The 19817-nt window shown below is 40.3% G+C and overlaps 1 protein-coding gene across 3 annotated transcripts in view; it reads right to left on the bottom strand.

Annotated features, from left to right (window-relative positions):
• DYRK1A (dual specificity tyrosine phosphorylation regulated kinase 1A) overlaps positions 1-19817 on the bottom strand; it is a 149315-nt gene that overhangs the window by 99820 nt on the left and 29678 nt on the right. For 2 of the 3 annotated variants that reach the window (XM_034990139.1, XM_034990142.1), the window contains exon 1: positions 369-1237. The exons of the other annotated variant lie outside the window; for it this stretch is intronic. The gene's annotated coding sequence lies outside the window, so the exon portion shown is untranslated. Of the gene's footprint in view, positions 1-368; positions 1238-19817 lie in introns of those variants that run through there. 3 annotated transcript variants of the gene reach the window in all.

The raw sequence follows: 19817 nt of genomic DNA, 5'->3' as shown, positions 1-19817 counted from the left end.
GACTCCAAAACCAATGCTTTCAGGCACATATTAAATTGAATTTACTATCTCCTCGCCCTTCTCCCCTGCCCCAAAAAGGGGAGGAAAGACCAGGCAGGACAGGAAAAAAAAAAAAAATCCGTTTTTCCTTCCTGTATTCCCAGTCTTGGGTGACAAGTCTCACCATCACCCCCATCTCCCAAGGAGAACCCTAATCACCTAGGATCTCTTTCCTAGTGCTTACACCACATCCATCTGGCAAATTCTTGTGTTGGATTCACCTCAGAAAGGTCTTCCCAACTGGCCTTGTTGCTCCATCTCTAGTGTGCCTGCCTCGATCAACACCCTCCCTGTCCCTGCTCAAATCCACCCATACAACCCACTCTCACCCAAACTGCAGGCCTCAAAACACATGCTGTCACCATTCCAGCCCAATCATGTGCCACCAGGCTGTTCTGAAGCTGGAACTCAACGACGGTCTTCTCTCCATTTAAAATTAAAAACCTCAAGTTTTTCTCCCATCATTTATCTGAAATAAACAGAATGCATTCTGATTGTAACACACTACATGCTCCTTATTTTTAAAAAAGGGAGTAAGTAGAAACTGAACAGGAATAACCAAAAGTCACACAAAATTCCAATACCCTAAGCAATGTCTGCTCCTATTGTTGTTTATTTCACATCTTTACATCAATACTTTATATTTGCAGCACTTTTCATGGTTGTATATAGTACCCCACTACACAGATCTAAGTTTACATGAAGCAAATACCTATTGGGGGATATTTGGGTTGTTTCCAATTTCTCACTACTATAAATTTTGAACCCTGGAGCCTGCTTTTACCCATTTGCCAATAGGAATTAAAAGCAAAGTAATATGAACATCAAGACTTTTTGAATCTCTGTTGATATGCTTGCTTACAGATACATTTTTATATCACCTACACATAATGTATTCAAACTTGCTATTATTCAATAGATTCTAGCTTATAAAAGGAATTAAAAAGGAATTAAATGACTTCTAGGTAGAGATTCACACCAGAGCAGCATCTAATGTGTAGTGTTACCCCTGGTTACATTTCCCTACCCAACCTCAACATCTGGGTTGATCTCATTCATTTACATATTCCCATCAGACAGAGGACACAGGAAGAATATGTTCAATCAATACCCTGCAAGCCCTTCTCATAACTAGTTTTTAAGGAATGCATTGGAGGGGCACCTGGGTGGGTCAGCCTGTTAAGCGTCTGCCTCCGGCTCAGGTCATGATCCCCGGGGTCCTGGGATCGAGCCCTGCGTTGGGCTCCCTGCTGAGTGGAGAGCCTGCTTCTCCCTCTCCCTCTGCCCACCCCCTGTGCGCTCTCTCGCTCGCTCACTCTATCTCAAATAAATAAATATCTTAAAAAAAAAGAAATGAACTGGAAAACCATTCTGCTCTGTCCTTTCTGATAGCACTAACTTTTCTAGAGTGGTCATATATATTTATATGCACACACATATAATTTTACTTATAAAACATACATTATGTATAATTAATTTACATAAGTGCATGCACACATATACTTAGTCGGTTGTATGTACTTTTATACATATATAATTATATATAATTTTAGAAACCACTGCTTTTAATTATCCTTGCATTTCAAAAATAAAGAAAAATAACCAGGCCCAGAAATAATCAAAAACACACACTGCTATTAGCAGCTTACATCTTCCTCCAACAAGCCTATTACTAAGAGTAGTACATGAGTTTAGTTTTACTTATTTTTCCCAACTACACTTTTAAAAAACTCAAAAACTCTTAAAATGTGTGTGGCCTTGTATCTCTGTGCATCAGTTATCCTCGAAATATCCCATGTCTCTCACTTGTAACCCCAACCTCAGGTGTTATACCTCCAGTTCCATCCCCTGGCCCCTCCACTCATTTCTCTATCCATCTTTCCCTCCAGAAGAAATATTTCACAGTTTTACTCTGAACTAATATTGCTGACTTACTCTTTTCTCTACACTAACCTCTAATTCAGCATCTAGTCCAACTGCTGCTAGATGTTGCCTACAGTGCCCTTACTACCTCAACTCCCCACGCTCGAGACACATCCTCACCTACTTCCTCACAGAACTGACCTTTCCATGTTTATCCCCAGTGCCACCGTTCTTCCAGCAACTTCACCAGAAACTGGTTTCTTTCTTTACTCGAAATGGTCTCACTAAATGCTGTCAATTTTCAAAATGCCTCCTGCCGTAATTATTCTCCATGCCCACTGCAATCACCTTGGTCTAGGTCATTATTTCATACTTGGTATTACAGATCCCCCTAGAACTAAGCATCTTCCAGGCCAGGTGGTATGTCAGAACACTATGGGAGGTTCTCAAAACCAGACTGCAGACTCCACACCCAAAGATACTGATTCAGGAAGCATGGGGAAGAACCCAAGAATCCCACCCCCCCTACCCCCCGGTGATTTTAGAGCACAGCCCGATGTGGAAGCTACCAAACTTAAAGGCAGCTTATCCCTTGCCTCAATTCATCGGGCTTATAGCTGCCACAAGTATCTTCCTGAAGGACATGACTTTCAACCTGGATTTAACTTACCCTCTGTAACTTAAGAAAAATCGATCAACTCTTATTGCCCTGAACGGAGAGTTTAGCATGGCATTCTATAAAATGCCATTTAACCCCCTCTGCACCAATGCTCAAATGATTTTCCCTACCTAAAGTTTGCCACTTCTTTACCCAACCCTTTACGTAAATCCTATCCATCCCTCAAGACTACTTGAATTCCCCCTCATCCAGCTTCACGTCACTCCAGCCCCTCAGAATTTGCATTCAGTGATCCACCACTATATCTTTGTAATTATTTATGTTATATTATTACTCCAGTGACATTATCTCCGGCTTGGTAAGCTTCACATTTCTATTCCATCAGAGTAGATGTGCAATGAACATATCAGTAAAGTGAATAACAACATGGAAAATACTGCTCAATGTAGAAAAAGTAAGTTATAAAGCAGCATGCAGACACCATGTGATTACATTTGTTTTTTAAAAGGAGAGAAAACTAGTTGTGTGCTTAAAAAAAAAAAAAAAAAAACCCTGACAGGTTATCCACAAAACAGTAGTTATCTCGGGAGAGAGGAGCTAAAGGAAATTGTTATTCTAAGCTTTTGTATTTTTTAAATTTCCTAAAAGGAATGTGCATTTTGTAATGAAACCAAATGTTCCTAGAATCTTAAACCTTAAAATCTTAACCTAGAGTTTTTGTGACCAATGGAAATCCTGTAAAAATGACTGGCATGGGTATCAGCAGCCATACTGTCACAATCCTAACACTTGGGACTTACTTGTTAATGTTAACATTTCCCAACCTCTACTTCAAATTCCACTGGCCTCACTAGGTGGATGTTCAACTTCTGGGACTGTGTTCACAGCTTTGCAAATCAATTTCATACATGAGCATGCTACTTCTCCAGCTGTACAGAAGAGTTCTGTTTATTCTCTTCGTTTGTCCTTTCAACCAAAACTACAAATCTTAACATAGTATTATTGCTCTTATTTCCACATAAGACCAGGAGACATATAATAGGTGAGAAAACTGAAATTAATATTAAAATAAACCTTAGAATGAAGGTCTGGAAAAACCTTTAAAACACCATCTTAAGCACCGTTTCCTTCTTAAGCAGAAAGAAAGTCCTAAATACAGTGAAAACCTACCCATTTCAAAGATTCTCATGATAAACTACAGCAAAACGTTCAATCCTTAATTACAAATTCTACGCTAAATTCCTCCTGCACACTGAAGGAACAGAAAATAGCTACACAGCCTACAAAATACTCTTCATACCCACACTCCTCAGCTTCTCTCCAAATGCACATCCAGACACTGTGTCTTCTCAAGCTGAATTAGCCAGCCTCTGTCCATTTTTCCTGCTCAAATCTGTTTTCTCAATTTATGATCTCCAAATCTGCACATAGTATAGTTAAACATGAGCCTTGCCACACTAAGTATTGTTCCTATACAGTTTTCCTTTCTTCATGTAGCATTGATTCATGGTCCATTTGTGGTCTATTATACCTCATGTTCAATCTCTTTTAGAAATCCCTTTCATGAAAGAAAATAAAAAATTTATATATAAAAGTGTATCATTAAAAATAAATTAAAAATCAGGAACAATAAAAGTTTTCAACACTAAAAAGAAAAGGTGACATATATTATGGTACATTCACATGACAAAATATTATATAACCCTTTAAGTTCTTCTTACGATAACTGCATGGCATGAAGGAAAAAGTCATACACTGCATCAGAAAGCAAAACCCTCCCCAAAGCAAAATCTCAGGAAAGTAACTGAAAAAACTCTGGGGGAAAATATGTAAGGTTATTAATAATGAATGTCTTTGGCTAATATAATTCTTGGTGATTTTTAAATTTTCCTCTTTATACTTTTCAGTATATCACAACTTTTATAAGTCAGCACATCTCTTATAATCAGGAAAAAATGATTCAAGAAATTCAACCTCCATATGAAACGTAACAGTCATCATGGTATCTGGTTAACAACCACAACCTCTAAGTGCATCTAATTTTTAAAACTCCAATATAGGTAAAAAGCTCATGAAAATAAACTATTAAAGATCTTTGTTTAAAAAAATCAGTTAAGGGGCGCCTGGGTGGCTCAGTCGTTAAGCGTCTGCCTTCGGCTCAGGTCATGATCCCGGGGTCCTGGGATCGAGTCCTGCATCGGGCTCCCTGCTCGGCAGGAAGCCTGCTTCTCCCTCTCCCGCTCCTCCTGCTTGTGTTCCCTCTCTCGCTGTGTCTCTGTCAAATAAATAAATAAAATCTTAAAAATAAATAAATAAATAAAAATTTAAAAATCAGTTAAGGGGCGCCTGGGTGGTGCAGTCAGTTAAGCGTCTGACTCTTGGTTTCAGCTCAGGTCATGATCTCAAAGTTGTGGGATCAAGCCCTGTGTGGGGCTCCGCACTCAGCACAGAGCCGCTTGAGATTCTCTCTCCCTCTGCCCCTCCCACTCATGCTCTCTCTCTCTGTGAAATGAATAAATAAATCTTAAAAAATCTGTTAATACACTGCTAGGTCACTATCCACAAGAAAACCAAAAAAAGTACTTACTTAGTGTTGCTTCACCCAATACTCAAGGCCCTAAAGCCATCATCAGGCTTCTGAATCAACCTGCCCTAGTTTAACTTCTGGCTCAACTTAATAGGTGGTGGGCTCACACAAGGTTCTAAACTCCTAGATGACTAAGTGACCTCATCTACAAAGTGAGGATAATCCATAAAACTGTTGTATTATCAGGGCGCCTGGGTGGCTCAGTCGTTAAGTGTCTGCCTTCGGCTCAGGTCGTGATCCCGGGGTCCTGGGATCGAGCCCCGCATCGGGCTCCCTGCTCGGCGGGAAGCCTGCTTCTCCCTCTCCCACTCCCCCTGCTTGTGTTCCCTCTCTCGCTGTCTCTCTCGCTGTCAAATCAATAAATAAAATCTTTTAAAAATATAAAATAAAAAAATTGTTGTATTAGCAATGACAGAGCACACGTAAAGCATTTACAACATGATAGATAGTGTTCAATATAATTCACTTCTCTATGCCAGTGTATTTTATACTGTCATTACCTTCACCTTTCCAGTCTTACCTCCTACTACAAAAACTTTCCCCAAATGGACACTCCAGCCACCATGGACAAAGGCCACTTTTCTGCTCGGGCTATTCAATGAGCTTTCCTCATCCTTCCCTGCCTGTCAACACCAAGCTCCAAGCCCAACACCAACCAGTGCTGTCTTCCACAGAAGTCTCCAATCAGCACTGCCTATAGACACCAATCCCTCGGCAACCCTGTATAGCAGCATTTACACCAAGACTACGGCCCTCACACCACTCACCTTAGATGGGAGCTAACTAACTGTATGCATGCCAGCATCCAGTCCCAGAAAATCTTAAGAGCCTTCTTTGGCTCGCTACTGAGGAAGGCCAGCTTCCTCAACTACAGCAGATTCTCAACAAAGGAGAAAAAACCATAATCATCAAACCACATCATTGCCCAAAACATCTGCTTTGGGTTGCTTTGTTGAAACAAGTGAGTTAAAATTCTTCAGGATTTGGGGCACCTGCCTGGGTGGCTCAGTTGGTTGAGCGTCGGACTCTTGGTTTTGGGTGAGATCATGATCTCAGGGTTGTGGGATCAAACTCCGCCATGGGCTTTGTCCCTCTCACTCTGCTCCACTCACCCACTCATACACAAGCGCTCTCTCTCAAATAAATAAATAATCCTTTAAAAAAAAAAAAAAACCTCTTTAATTTTTAAGACAACATATAAGTACAGTTAAGTCATACCTGCAACCTACTGGTGGAGCAACTGAGTTTGCCATGTTTCAGTTCTAGAACTCATTTCAGTGAAAAAGGCACAAAATCTAGAGGTTTTGCTACAGAGAATGCTATCTGAGCTAAGAAATATTTTATGTAATTATCAACTCCATAAAAATAGCCATAATCAGATAAAGCTTGGGCATAGTTGAGGGTTTTTCTTTTAAGATTTCATTTATTTATTTGACAGAAAGAGCTAGCGAGCACAAGCAGGGGGGAGGGGCAGAAGGAGAGAGAGAAGCAGGCTCCCCACTGAGCAGGGAGCCCGTTGTGGGGCTCCATCCCAGGACCCTGGGACCATGACCTGAGCTGAAGGCAGACGCCTAACTGACTGAGCCACCCAGGCGCTGCTAGTTGAGAGGTTTTATTCCTGTTAAATACCAAGCCTCCCTTTTAAAAAAGAATAATTTTAATCATGGTATTACTTAAAAAATGCTTAAAAAAAAAACAACAGGTGGGCAAAATACAACTGTGAAAGCAAGGATGAAAGGGACACAAGGGCTCATTATGTTACTCTCTCTACTTCTGTGTAAGTTTTCAATAATTAAAAGTTTCTTTAAAAAATAAAAATGGTGAGGGCGCCTGGGTGGCTCAGATCGTTAAGCGTCTGCCTTCGGCTCAGGTCATGATCCCAGGATCCTGGGATCGAGTCCCACATCAGGCTCCCTGCTCCTTGGGAGCCTGCTTCTCCCTCTGCCTCTCTCTCTCTCTCTCTCTCTCTGTCTCTCATGAATAAATAAATAAAATCTTTAAAAAATAAATAAATAAATAAAAATAAATAAAAATGGTGATATATGAAAAAAAGTATTAGAAATACAATTTTTTTTAAGATTTTATTTATTTATTTGACAGAGACACAGCGAGAGAGGGAACACAAACGAGGGGAGTGGGAGAGGGAGAAGCAGGCTTCCCGCTGAGCAAGGAGCCCGATGCGGGGCTCGATCCCAGGACCCTGGGATCATGACCTGAGCCAAAGGCAGATGCTTAACTGACTGAGCCACCCAGGCACCCCAAGAAATATAATTATTTAAACCATAAACTAAGTGAACTACTTAATTAACAAAAGAAGCTAACTAAAAGAAATGTAAAGATTCAGTAACATTTTATGACGAGAACTTATAAACAAACCATGACTGAGCAGAATTTGCCTTTTTTATTCTCGTTTATTTCTCTTCGGGGAGAGGAGAAAGGGGTTGAAGTAACTTGGGATACTATTTTCCACAAAATATTTTTAAATAAGTCACTAACAAAGATTTATCTATGTAAGTTTTGGTTTCTATACAATTCTTCCAGAAGCATTCATTGCATTACTAAATGTACAGTTGTGATGTGAAAATCCAGGGAGTTGGGTGAAATTCCCTTTAGGATGTCACTAGCTAGCACTGCAGGATCAATAAAGTGCAAACTCCCTAGTGCCAAAGCCCCCTAGAGAGATGATCCCACTACTAGTTTCAGCAGCTGACATACTCTTAACCACTCTTGGAGGATAAAAACCAAACATTTTAATAACTTGCCCCAAAATTTCCTTTTGCTACCAAAGTCATATTTGATTTTTATCTTCCTGTTTTTTTATATTATGCAGGTAGCACATTTTTCATGATATCTAATACAGATGACTTATACAATAACATTAAATTTATTATCAGATTGAGAGCTAAGAGGACTTCAATTTCACTTAATTCAAATCAATCCTTTAGCAGATGTGGAAACTGAAGTCTAGAGGTTATGTGCCTTACTTATGAGTATCTGAAAGTAAAACGAACACTGAAAAGATCTGGTTATCGAACCACTGATAAAAGCAAAATAATGCTTACCTGCCATTTTAACTGAGCACTTAAACTCCACTGCTACACAGAAGTATGTACAAATATAATATTTGTGTATATAACATAAACATCCTTCCACAAAAATGAAAATATACAGGAAAATGTCCAGAAAGATTAACTGAAAAGCTTTAAGATCAGTATCTGTGGTTGGGACAATGGGACTGGAAAGGAGGTGGGATAGGAGTGGGGAGAAGGTGAAAGAGAGACATTCATACATCTGTACACACTGCAGAAGTGCCATCAATTACACTTATTGAAACAAATGAAAAATAATGTTAAATAACAGCACATGCGCAAATAATATCCTAAAAATCAGATGATGTCTTGACATAAGTAGACTTTCAAATTCATCATTCATTTCTTCAACAAATATGTGCTGAGTACTGGAGACATAAGGGAAAGATTTACTGTCACTATGCCTGCCCTCAGAGAACTCACGATCCAACGTGGGAAAGACAAAAATCACAGTAATACTGGACTACACGGTTATGAGGGAAAGCATGAATTACTAAGAGAATATAACAAGGGGAACCTATTTAGATTTGAGAAAAGAGTATCAGAAATACTCTTTCCAAGTGCTCAACAGCGCTTGGCATCAGGGAAATCCAAATCAAAACCTCAATGAGATATCACCTCACACCAGTCAGAATGGCTAAAATTAACAAGTCAGGAAACGACAGATGTTGGCGGGGATGCGGAGGTAGGGGAACCCTCCTACCCTGTTGGTGGGAATGCAAGCTGGTGCAGCCACTCTGGAAAACAGTATGGAGGTTCCTCAAAAAGTTGAAAATAGAGCTACCATATGATCCAGCAATTGCACTACTGGGTATTTACCCCAAAGATACAAATGTAGGGATCCGAAGGGGTACGTGCACCCTGATGTTTATAGCAGCAATGTCCACAATAGCCAAACTGTGGAAAGAGCCAAGATGTCCATCGACAGATGAATGGATAAAGAAGATGTGGTGTATATATATATACAATGGAATATTATGCAGCCATCAAAAGGAATGAAATCTTGCCATTTGCAACGACATGGATGGAACTGGAGGGTATTATGCTGAGCGAAATAAGTCAATCAGAGAAAGACATGTATCATATGATCTCACTGATATGAGGAATTCTTAATCTCAGGAAACAAACTGAGGGCTGCTAGAGTGGTGGGGGGTGGGAGGGATGGGGTGGCTGGGTGATAGACATTGGGGAGGGTATGTGCTATGGTGAGCGCTGTGAATTGTGCAAGACTGTTGAATCACAGATCTGTACCTCTGAAACAAATAATACATTATATGTTAAAAAAAAAAAAAGAAGAAGAAGAAGAAGATAGCAGGAGGGGAAGAATGAAGGGGGGGAAATCGGAGGGGGAGATGAACCATGAGAGAGGATGGACTCTGAAAAACAAACAGGGTTCTAGAGGGGAAAGGGGTGGGAGGACGGGTTAGCCTGGTGATGGGTATTAAAGAGGGCACGTTCTGCAGGGAGCACTGGGTGTTATACGCAAATAATGAATCATGGAACACTACATCAGAAACTAATGATGTAATGTATGGTGATTAACATAATAAAAAAAATAAAATAAAAAAGAAATACCCTTTCCAAGAAGTGACAGGTTAAGAATTTGTAGTCTTTATGTCTGTTCAGCTTCTGAAGCTCACAATTCTTTTAATTTCTACATCCACATAATGAGAGGAATGAGACAATCCAAAACTTCTGAGAAAATAATAGGTGGATGGGGATCTGGAATTACCGAGGCTGATCAGTCAAGACTGTGAAAGACTAGAGGAACAGTGAATAGATGCCTTCAAATAATTAAGCAAGGCTCACAAATATGGAATGAATGAATTAACTAACTTCCTGTATTTCAAGAACACAAGGACTCAAATCAGAAATAAGTAAAATGTTACAGGAGAATACGCAGAGAACAAATAAAAGAATGAAGGCATCCAATAATGGGACAGTTGCTCCATGAACAGTAGCCCTCAATCACCACATGTTCCTGCAGAGCCTCACACACATAACATCTGCCTCAGCCATGATTCTAACACTAGCTGGGAGTGGAATTCAGTTACTCCAGAGCCCAACCCTCTGGCCCAAAGGCCCATATCACTACGTTATTAAAAAATTTGCCTGCTCCATGAAATATAAGCAGGGGAATAATTAGTATTTTTTTTAAGAAAATTGTCTCCTCCACTGAGCCTATGTCTTTGCCCTGGTTCTCTGAGGACAGCTTCTCAACATGGCGGAGGGAGCTGGAGTCCAAGCAAAGCACGGTGGTTCTGCTGAGATATAAAGATCAGAGTTCCAAACAGCTGAAGCAGCTGGACAGGGCAACAGAGAGAAGGAAGCCGTACAAAAGGGGGTCTCCAGAAGTCTCTGTGGGGGACTCAAGAGGACCAGAATGCACATGGGCAGGGTGAGACTATCCACAGCTTAACAAAGAGCAACTGCTAAGAGACTGAGAACAGAACAGAGGTGATAGAGAATGAACAGGCCTGGGGACTTTAGGAGTCCCTGCCCAGGCACAGTGGAGAGATCTCAAAGGTTCACTGAATGTGTCAACTTGACTGGGCCATAGGGAGTCCAGACATTTGGTCGAACATTTTTCTGGGTGTGCAGTGATGGTGCTTCCAGAATTAATGTTTGAATCAATAGACTTCTCCCTAATGTGGGTGGGCTTCATCCAGTTAACTGAGCCTGAAGAGAATAAAAAGGCTGATCCTTCCACGAGTTAAGAACGAACTCCTGTCTGGGGCGCCTGGGTGGCTCAGTCGTTAAGCGTCTGCCTTCGGCTCAGGTCATGATCTCAGAGTCCTGGGATCAAGCCCCGCATCGGGCTCCTCGCTCTGCGGGAGGCCTGCTTCTCCCTCTCCCACTCCCCCTGCTTGTGTTCCCTCTCTCGCTGTGTCTATCTCTGTCAAATGAATAAATAAAATCTTTAAAAAAAAAAAAGAAAGAAAGAAAGAACTCCTGTCTTACTGCATTAAACTGGGACATCAACCTTTTTCCTGCCTTTGGACTCAAACTGAAACATCGGCTCTTCTTGAGTCTTGAGCCTGCTGGTTTTCAGACTGGAACTTAAGCCATCAGCTCTTAACAGTTCCCAAGCCTCTGGACTCCAACTGAAACTATACCATCAGCTCTCCTGGGTCTCTAACTTGCCAACTGCAGATCTTGAGACTTCTCAGCCTTGATAATCATGTGGGCCAATTCCTTATAATAAATCATGTATCTCCTATTGGGTCTGTTTCACTAGAGAATCATGGCAAACACACACTTTAACTTCCTATCTCCATTTCAAGACTAAGGACCAAATCCTAGCATACAGCCTACGAACCAATACTAATAATGTCTAAAACCAAACCCAGGACAAGATCCGAAGGAAGACTCAGTTTGGAAGTCATGTCCCATATTAAAGGGGCTAGGATTCATCCTGAGCTTTCCATAGATCTTGCATAATAAAGTATAAAACCAAATACATATAAATTCAAAGTAACCAACCAGCCTTCTAGAAGAAACATTAACACTCTTAAGAAGAAAAAACAAACAGTATTCAGTCAAATATTAATGAACAAGAAAGAAAAAAACATGTGATACACAAAAAAAGGGGGGGGAGGAAGGAGTCAATAGAACAACCACCCAGGATGGACGAGACGTTAGATTAGCAAACAAAGACTTTAAAGCAGCTATTTTACACAAAGAATTAGAAGAAAATACATTCAAAACTTTAAAGAACATATGCTCTTTAATGTGTGAACAGAGAGAATATCTGAATAGCAGAAAAATTAAAACCACAAAAAAAAGAACAAAAAGGAATCCTAAGAGTGAAAAATATAATAACTAAATGAAAACTGTGTTGGACAGATTTAACAGCATACTGAAGATACCAGGGGGAGAAAAAAAATCAGTAAACTGACAGATCGGTAGAAATTATCCAATTTAGGGGCACCTGGCTGGCTCAATCAGTGGGGCATGTGACTCTTGATATCAGGGTTTTGAGTTTGAGCCCCATGCTGGTGTAGAGATTACTTAAAAATAATTTAAAAATCTTTTTTTTTTTTTAATTATCCAATTTTACTACAAAGGGAAAAAAAAAACTGAAAAAAAAATAAGAGACCCTCAAAGACCTGCAGAATATAAAATGTTCTAACACACATATAAGCGAAATCACAGAAGACTTTGAGAAAGGGCAGAAAAATGAAATGAAGAAATCATGGCTAAACACCTCTCAAATTCAAACCACGCCCAGGCACATTGTGGGCTAACAGCTTAAAACCAAAGATAAAGAGAAAACCCTGAAAGCAGCCAGAATGCAAAAAGACACTACAGAGACAGAACAATATAGTAAAATCAATGACATCTCATCAGAAATAATGGAAGCCAGGGGCGCCTGGGTGGCTCAGTCGTTAAGCGTCTGCCTTCGGCTCAGGTCATGGTCCCAGGGTCCTGGGATCGAGCCCCGCATCGGGCTCCCCGCTCGGCGGGAAGCCTGCCTCTCCCTGCTCCACTCCCCCTGCCTGTGCTTCTCTCTCAATGTGTCTCTGTCAAATAAATAAATAAAATCTTTAAAAAAAAAAAAAAAAGAAATAATGGAAGCCAGAAAACAGTGGAACACCACCATTAATGTGCTGAATGACAAAAACTATCAATCTGGAATTCTATATGCAGTGAAAATAACCTTCCATCACAAAAGCAAAACAAAGACATTTGCAAGATTTTTAAAAATCTGCAAGAATTCTCTGCCAGCAAACCTATACTATGAAAAATGCTAAAGAATTTCTGACTGAAGGGAAGTGAGAGTGGATGGAAACACAAATCTACACAAGGAATAAAAGGTGACTGAAATGGTAAATAGGTAGTTAAATTTTCATAAATATATTTTCCTTCTCATAATTTAATTAAAAGACTATTGATTGTTTAAAATAAAAACTTTAAGTTGGAGTTTAAAACATGCACTTAAAGCAAAAATCACAAAATTGTAAGCTGGAGTTTATAATGTATAATGTAACAGATATGTAGGAGTAAAAACCATGGCAACAACTGTACAAAGTGGGAGGCAGGTAAAGAGACTGATAATGTTTATGGTAATCACATTTGGGAAATGGGGAATACGAAGTGGAAAGTCAGTGACTTTAACATTTGAAAACAGAGATGCACTGCCCTCAAAATACAGAACACCTTCAGCAGTTTCGTGAAGATTTCATACACGGTAATTACAACACAGAAACAAACTCTCCATCACAAGAGAAATCCAACAGATAACCCACGGAACTAGAAAGAGGAGAACTATCTGAAAAGATCTTTAAAATATATATTTTGAGATGTTTAGAGAAATAAAAGTCTATTTTTTTAAAGGGTGACAAAAATTAGGCAGGTTCAAGAAAGAACCTGGTATTAAAATTCATACACATACACACACACACACACACTTATGTTCATGACTAGCTCACAACTTCAAAAACCCTCCACTGGTACCTTCCATTCTAAGTGTGAACATGTTTAAAGAAAAAAAAACTGTTTAATGTGTTCCTATCTCATCCAAAATGAGCTAGCCATAGTTGTCCAAAATTAGCTAAAATATAGCTTAAGAAAAAAAAAAAAAAACATAGTCCAACTATAACACATTTTCAAGTTTGATACAACCAAGCAACTTCAGAAATAGTGTATTTTTCACTACTACCCTGCAATCTGCACCTTCTCGCAGTCATTTAAATTCCTAGATTGCTAAAATAAGTGCCAATAATTTAGATAATTTTCCTAAATTTAGATTCATTTTTAATAAATGCTTGATAAAAATTACCACTGTCAGCTTGAGCCAGCCCTAAAAGAATAACCTCCATTATTTATGGTTTGTTTTTTTTTTTTAAGATTTTATTTATTTATTTGACAAAGAGACACAGCGAGAGAGGGAACACAAGCAGGGGGAGTGGGAGAGGGAGAAGCAGGCTCCCGGCTGAGCAGGGAGCCCGACACGGGGCCCGATCCCCGGATCCCGGGATCATGACCTGAGCTGAAGGCAGACGCTTAACAACTGAGCCACCCAAGCACCCCTAACCTCTGTTATTTAGAGACAAGTTGCTTAAAACCATTATTATAAATGACATGCAAGGGGCGCCTGGGTGGCTCAGTTGGTTAAGTGACTGACTGCCTTCGGCTCAGGTCATGATCCTGGAGTCCCTGGATCGAGTCCCGCATCGGGCTCCCTGCTCGGCGGGGAGTCTGCTTCTCCCTCTGACCCTCCCCCATCTCATGTGCTCTCTCTCATTCTCTCTCTCTCAAATAAATAAATAAAATCTTTAAAAAAATAAAATAAAATAAAATAAAATAAATGACATGCAAGGTGGTGATATTTGGGGTGAAGTCTCCCAATTTGGATAACAAGACTGGATCATCAAGCTAACATTGAAAAGTTACAAGATATACTCTGAATTCTTACTGTAATGGGAAGCATACTCATGACGTATCTAAAAGTTACTCTTTCAAAAGCCACCTTCCTACTCTTCCAAATAATTTATAGGTGTGTAAGTTGAAAATGTCACCCCCCACACACACCAAAAAAATCCACATTCTTATCTCTGAAATCTACAGATGTTATCATATTTGGGAAAGGGTCTTTGCAAATGTGATGATGATTAAATGAAAGATCTTGAGATGAGGAGATATCCAGGTGGGCCCTAAATGCCATCACAAGTGTCCTGGAAAGAGAGGGGTAGGGTGAGATTCGACACATAAGAGCAAGTGATGTGACCACAGAGGGAGAGCCTGGAGTGATGATGTGGCCACACACCAAGGAATGCTGGCAGCCACCAGAAGCTGGAAGAGGCAAGGAAGACTCCTGCCTGAGGAAGCACAGCCCTAGCCCTCCAGACACTGATTTCACCTCAACGGCTCAGACTGCAGACTTCTGGCCTCCAGAACTGTGAGAAACTCAATTTCTCTTGTTTTAAGCCACTAAGTTTGTGGTGATTTGTTACAGCAGCCACAGCTAACTAATACAAGAAAGACATTTTCAAATTTTCTTAAAATACGTACATTCTATAGACGTCACCTATGAGAAATGTTCCAATCTATTATTTGTATTCGTGGATGATGTAAAAAAAAAAGTGTGCTTAATTTACGTCAGCATCTCATTTGGAATGATTTGCAATCTTACTGCTTTCTGAGGAGTTCCTTCAAGCTTTAGAAAGACATAACCACTGGGAGACTATAGTGTAAAATCCACCCCCCCCCCCACCTCATACTCACTAAAACCCAATACTCAGCTACCCAATCTAGAACAGTTCAAGAAAGTTCTCACATAATCGAACATGAACAGCAAATGTTAAAATGCTGTCAATAACATGAAAGCACCGTATTTTTCTCTTTTTCACTACTTTAACCCTAACATTTGGTACATTTTTGTCAAATAAATCAACCTTCCTATTTCCTGTAAAGATTTACTGCTACCAAATGTTGCATGTTTTCCATACCACTCATCCCCTTAACATACCTGCAGCTTCATACTGAACCGGCAGATGTCTAGCCATAATATCGTAACAGGTTAGCAGCAATCATGCCCTTGTCAAAACCAAGGCAGATCTCACAGGTTGAAAGGAAGGAAAGGTCTGATATGTCCTGTGACGCTATTTCCCCAGGAAAAGCCACTTTTTTGATTATCTCTGCACAAGCCAGGTCTGGCTCCAACACTACCAACTGCTTCTAGGTTTTAAAATCCCATGCTCCTTCCACTAACAAATACTGCCTCTCTCAACTCACAGAACCACTGGAACTGAGTGAGGTGACACACAGCACATAGTCTGCACCATCAAATTCACTTCTGCTTCCCTTTACTGCAGGGAAGGGGACATAGCCTTAACTTGGGCAAGCTTCTCTATCATCTTACCTGCCTACAAGGTCCTGGCAACTGCACTAGAGGAGAGAGAAGTGTCCTCCTAATACCTCGCAGAGGCTGGTCTCTCTCAGGGAAAAAGAAAAGGGGAAGTCACTCCTGTCTCACGCTGTGCTCTTCACCTGGCATGACCTCTCCCTTCCTCTGAGAGCGAACATCATATTCAGAACCTACCTTGTTATGGTTGTAGGATTAATTCTTTAAAAAACAAAATGTTTTAAGAACATTATCCTGATTTGTATTGAAGTCTTCTCTGCTAGGTTGTAACTTCCCTATGGGCAGAGACCAGGTCATATTCAGGCTGGCATGGCCAAAGAGCAAAGCACAACGTTTCCCACACAGGTGACACTTAAGTCATCAAGTTGATATGTGGTATCTTAATCATGTGGAAAAAAAAGTACATCAGTTATTTGGCTGCTTCTACTGTTGGTAGTTATGCTGGGCAGGTAACTTTTTCTGAATCCCTGTTCAATTATGCAGTATCAAGAAACCTTGATTTCTACCTTATAGTTCTTTCCCAATTTTCTTCTAAATGAAGAGAGCAGCACTTACCTTTCAGGACCATGGTACAAATAAATCAGCTCAATACCTGGTGCAGACTTAACTTACAACACCACCTAAAATTTCTGATGGTACTTTTTAGTGATGAAATAATTACAAATACAACTCACTTCATGCTCTCTGAACCCTATGAAGCCAAGTAGGGATAATTGTGCACTTTCACATGTGAGGCAATCGAAGTGTAGGCTATCCAAAGCAGTGGTTCCCAGGTCCCTGAGAGCTGCATCAGAATAACCCTGAGGAGCTTGTTAAAAATTCAGATTCAGAAACGTAACCATCAGCCCCTCCAGAAGGTAGAACCTGAACGTGTATTTTGAACAAGGGCCCCAAGGCAATTTTGACACATGGCCAAATTTAGGAACTTATGACAAGAATTCAGAGCCCAAAAGGCCTAATGGTATTTAAGAAGGAGCCTCCTCTTACTGGACTAGCTTACCCAAATGAACTATGGGCTACTCCACCAGAAAAGAGGGCCGTGGCTTGCGACTAAGTGCGCACCTAAGTGTTTCCAGGAACACAGACTGCCCCAAAGATTAGACGGATCTTGCCGATCTTATACTTTGAGAAGACAAAGGTATCATCAGTTAGAGCTGGCTACTTCTATGTTTCTAATTACTTTTTAAACTTGTTTTTTGGGGGCACCTGGGTGGCTCAGTCGGTTAGGCGTCTGCCTTCGGCTCAGGTCATGATCCCAGGGTCCTGGGATCGAGCCCCGCATCGGGCTCCCTGCTCAGCGGGAAGCCTGCTTCTCCTTCTCCCCTCCCCCTGCTTGTGTTCCCTCTCTCGCTGTGTCTCTCTCTGTCAAATAAATAAAATCTTTAAAAAAAAATAAAAATTAAAATAAACTTGTTTTTTGATATATTCTACTTAGCATTTTAACCCACAACTTGCCAAAATTCACTCTCTTTATATTATATAATTTTAACATAATTTTTTAATAAACAAAAACATTAAGTAAAAAAGCTTCCCCCAAAAATATACTAAGAAAATCAAATAGCTTCACCTGTACTATCTGTGACAGAGAGAGTCATCTCTTTCTTCCATAATTACAGCCCAGCACATGGCTGCCCAGCGAGGTTACACTTCCCAGCCTCCCTTTCCCCAGGGTATGGCCATGGGACTAAGTTCTCATGGACAAAATGAAAGTGGAAAAAAGTGTGGTGTGACACCTTTGGGCTTTAAGACGTGGAGTGAACACTTCTGTCTCTTTGTAAGCTGAGGCAAGGACAACACAGAGAGAACCAACCATACCTTAGGGTATAGTGGAAAAACAGGAGAGAAGAAATTTGTGTCTCTGAATACCAACTGAGGCAGTACCCCCCACCAACCAAGCCATTCACCTCCAGACAACTCTGTTCTTGGAGACACCCATTAGCTGGCTCTCAGTCACACCAGCTTAACTGTGCACTCTAACACACGGCTGTTTGTCTAACAACGGAAACTAACTCCCTCTCACAACTCTATCAGCTAAGGATATTTCTAATGTGGTCACAGTACTTGGTAATAAAATGCTGGACCCTGAAGGGCTCTTAAGAGATAATCTATGAGGGGAGACTGGGTGGCTCAGTCACTTAAGTGTCTGACTCTTGATCTCATGGTCATGAGGTTCAAGCCCTACACTGGGCTCCACTCTGGGCATGGAGCCTACTTAAAAAAAAGATCATCTACAAAATACCTCAAAAGTTTGCAGCAAGGATACTGAAGTCAAGGGAGATTGAAAAACAGGACAATAGGAAGAACACTGGACCCCATCACTCCTAACTTCCCAATTCATTTTTCCTTCAATACTACACTACAAACTGGATTCTAAAATCATAGAAAGGAGAATGACATTTTTCAAAAGACCCTTTGGATTAATTTCATTCATCGATTCAACAAATACACTACCCTAACATCTTGTGAGCTGCCAAGCAATGTATTTTCGGGTGAATGCAGATTTTAGAGGCCTTCAGTTTTCTGGTTCTACTATGCCTTTAACTCTCCTGAGCCTGCACAAATCACACAGAAAACAAAACAAGTACACATAATTTTAACACTACTTTGAAGGACGACCTAGAAATACCCAAATCAAAATGTAGTTTTCTTTATAGAAGGTAACAGATTATAAACTTCTCTTCTACTTCTCCCACTACTATCCTCTCATAACCTTCATCCCAAAAATGCATTTTCTTTTTTTTTTTTTTAAAGACGTTTTTATTTTAAGTAACCTCTACACCCAATGTGGGGCTCGAACTCACAACCCCAAGATCAACAGTTGCATGCACTACTGATGGAGCCAGCAGGCACCCCCAAAAAACGCATTTCATTTGTACCCAGCCCAAAGCAAAGGAAAAAGCCAGCAAAGCCAGGAACAGTATTATTCCTACACTCTTTCTCCTTCCCAGTGAACAGGGGCACTGGAGGGCCTGCCTTCCACCTCTCAAAACTGACCCCGTGGCCTGCACGACATAGGAAAGAAAAGCAGAGGAATAGGCCTCACTCCCAGGAAAGATAGAATACCTCCTTTCCTGTGGCATATGAGGGATCCTGGTGAGTTTTATGTTCACATGCTAAAGAATATGAAGAGTTTTTGCTAATATAAAGCTAAAAGGTTTCTAAATCCCAGAACAGAGTCCATTCTAGCAGTGCTTTGTTCATAAAGATCTGCTTGGATGCAAAATGCCATAGAGTAAAATGTCTTCACTCTATACATTTTAAAAGAAACTCCATTTAATGACAGCAAAATCTTAGTATTAAAAAACATTAACCAAGTCACATACTACAGCTTCCCAGGATGGGTGGGGTGGCACAGTCCTGTGGGGCAGATATGATTCAGAATAATTCTTACAGGACAAGGCTTCTCAATCTTTTTAAAATTAGTCCATTCCCGGGGGGAAAGACTTAATTTAAATTTCTCCTTAATAAGAAAAATGAAACATTAATGAATATTTTTTGTCAGGTAGGGTTGACTTTTAGAGGGCCATAAACCATTGTAATATGTGAGTTTTTTTCACTCCCCCGCACCCAAAAACAATTTTTACCCTTGGGGTGATATGGAGATGGAGAATGCATGCTATCGGGCCTAAAAATATTGCTCCTCAAACTTTACACTACCCAAATCCCTTCTAAGATTTTTGGAGATGCTAAGTCTGGGGTCAGCCCCCAAAATCTGCATCTCATATTAAGCTTTCCAAAGGACTCCGATTATAT

Source organism: Mirounga leonina, unplaced genomic scaffold (assembly GCF_011800145.1).
Source record: "Mirounga leonina isolate KUSES-001 unplaced genomic scaffold, KU_Mleo_1.0 Mir_496, whole genome shotgun sequence".
NCBI lineage: Eukaryota > Metazoa > Chordata > Mammalia > Carnivora > Phocidae > Mirounga > Mirounga leonina.
This window is presented reverse-complemented; position numbering and strand designations above follow the sequence as displayed.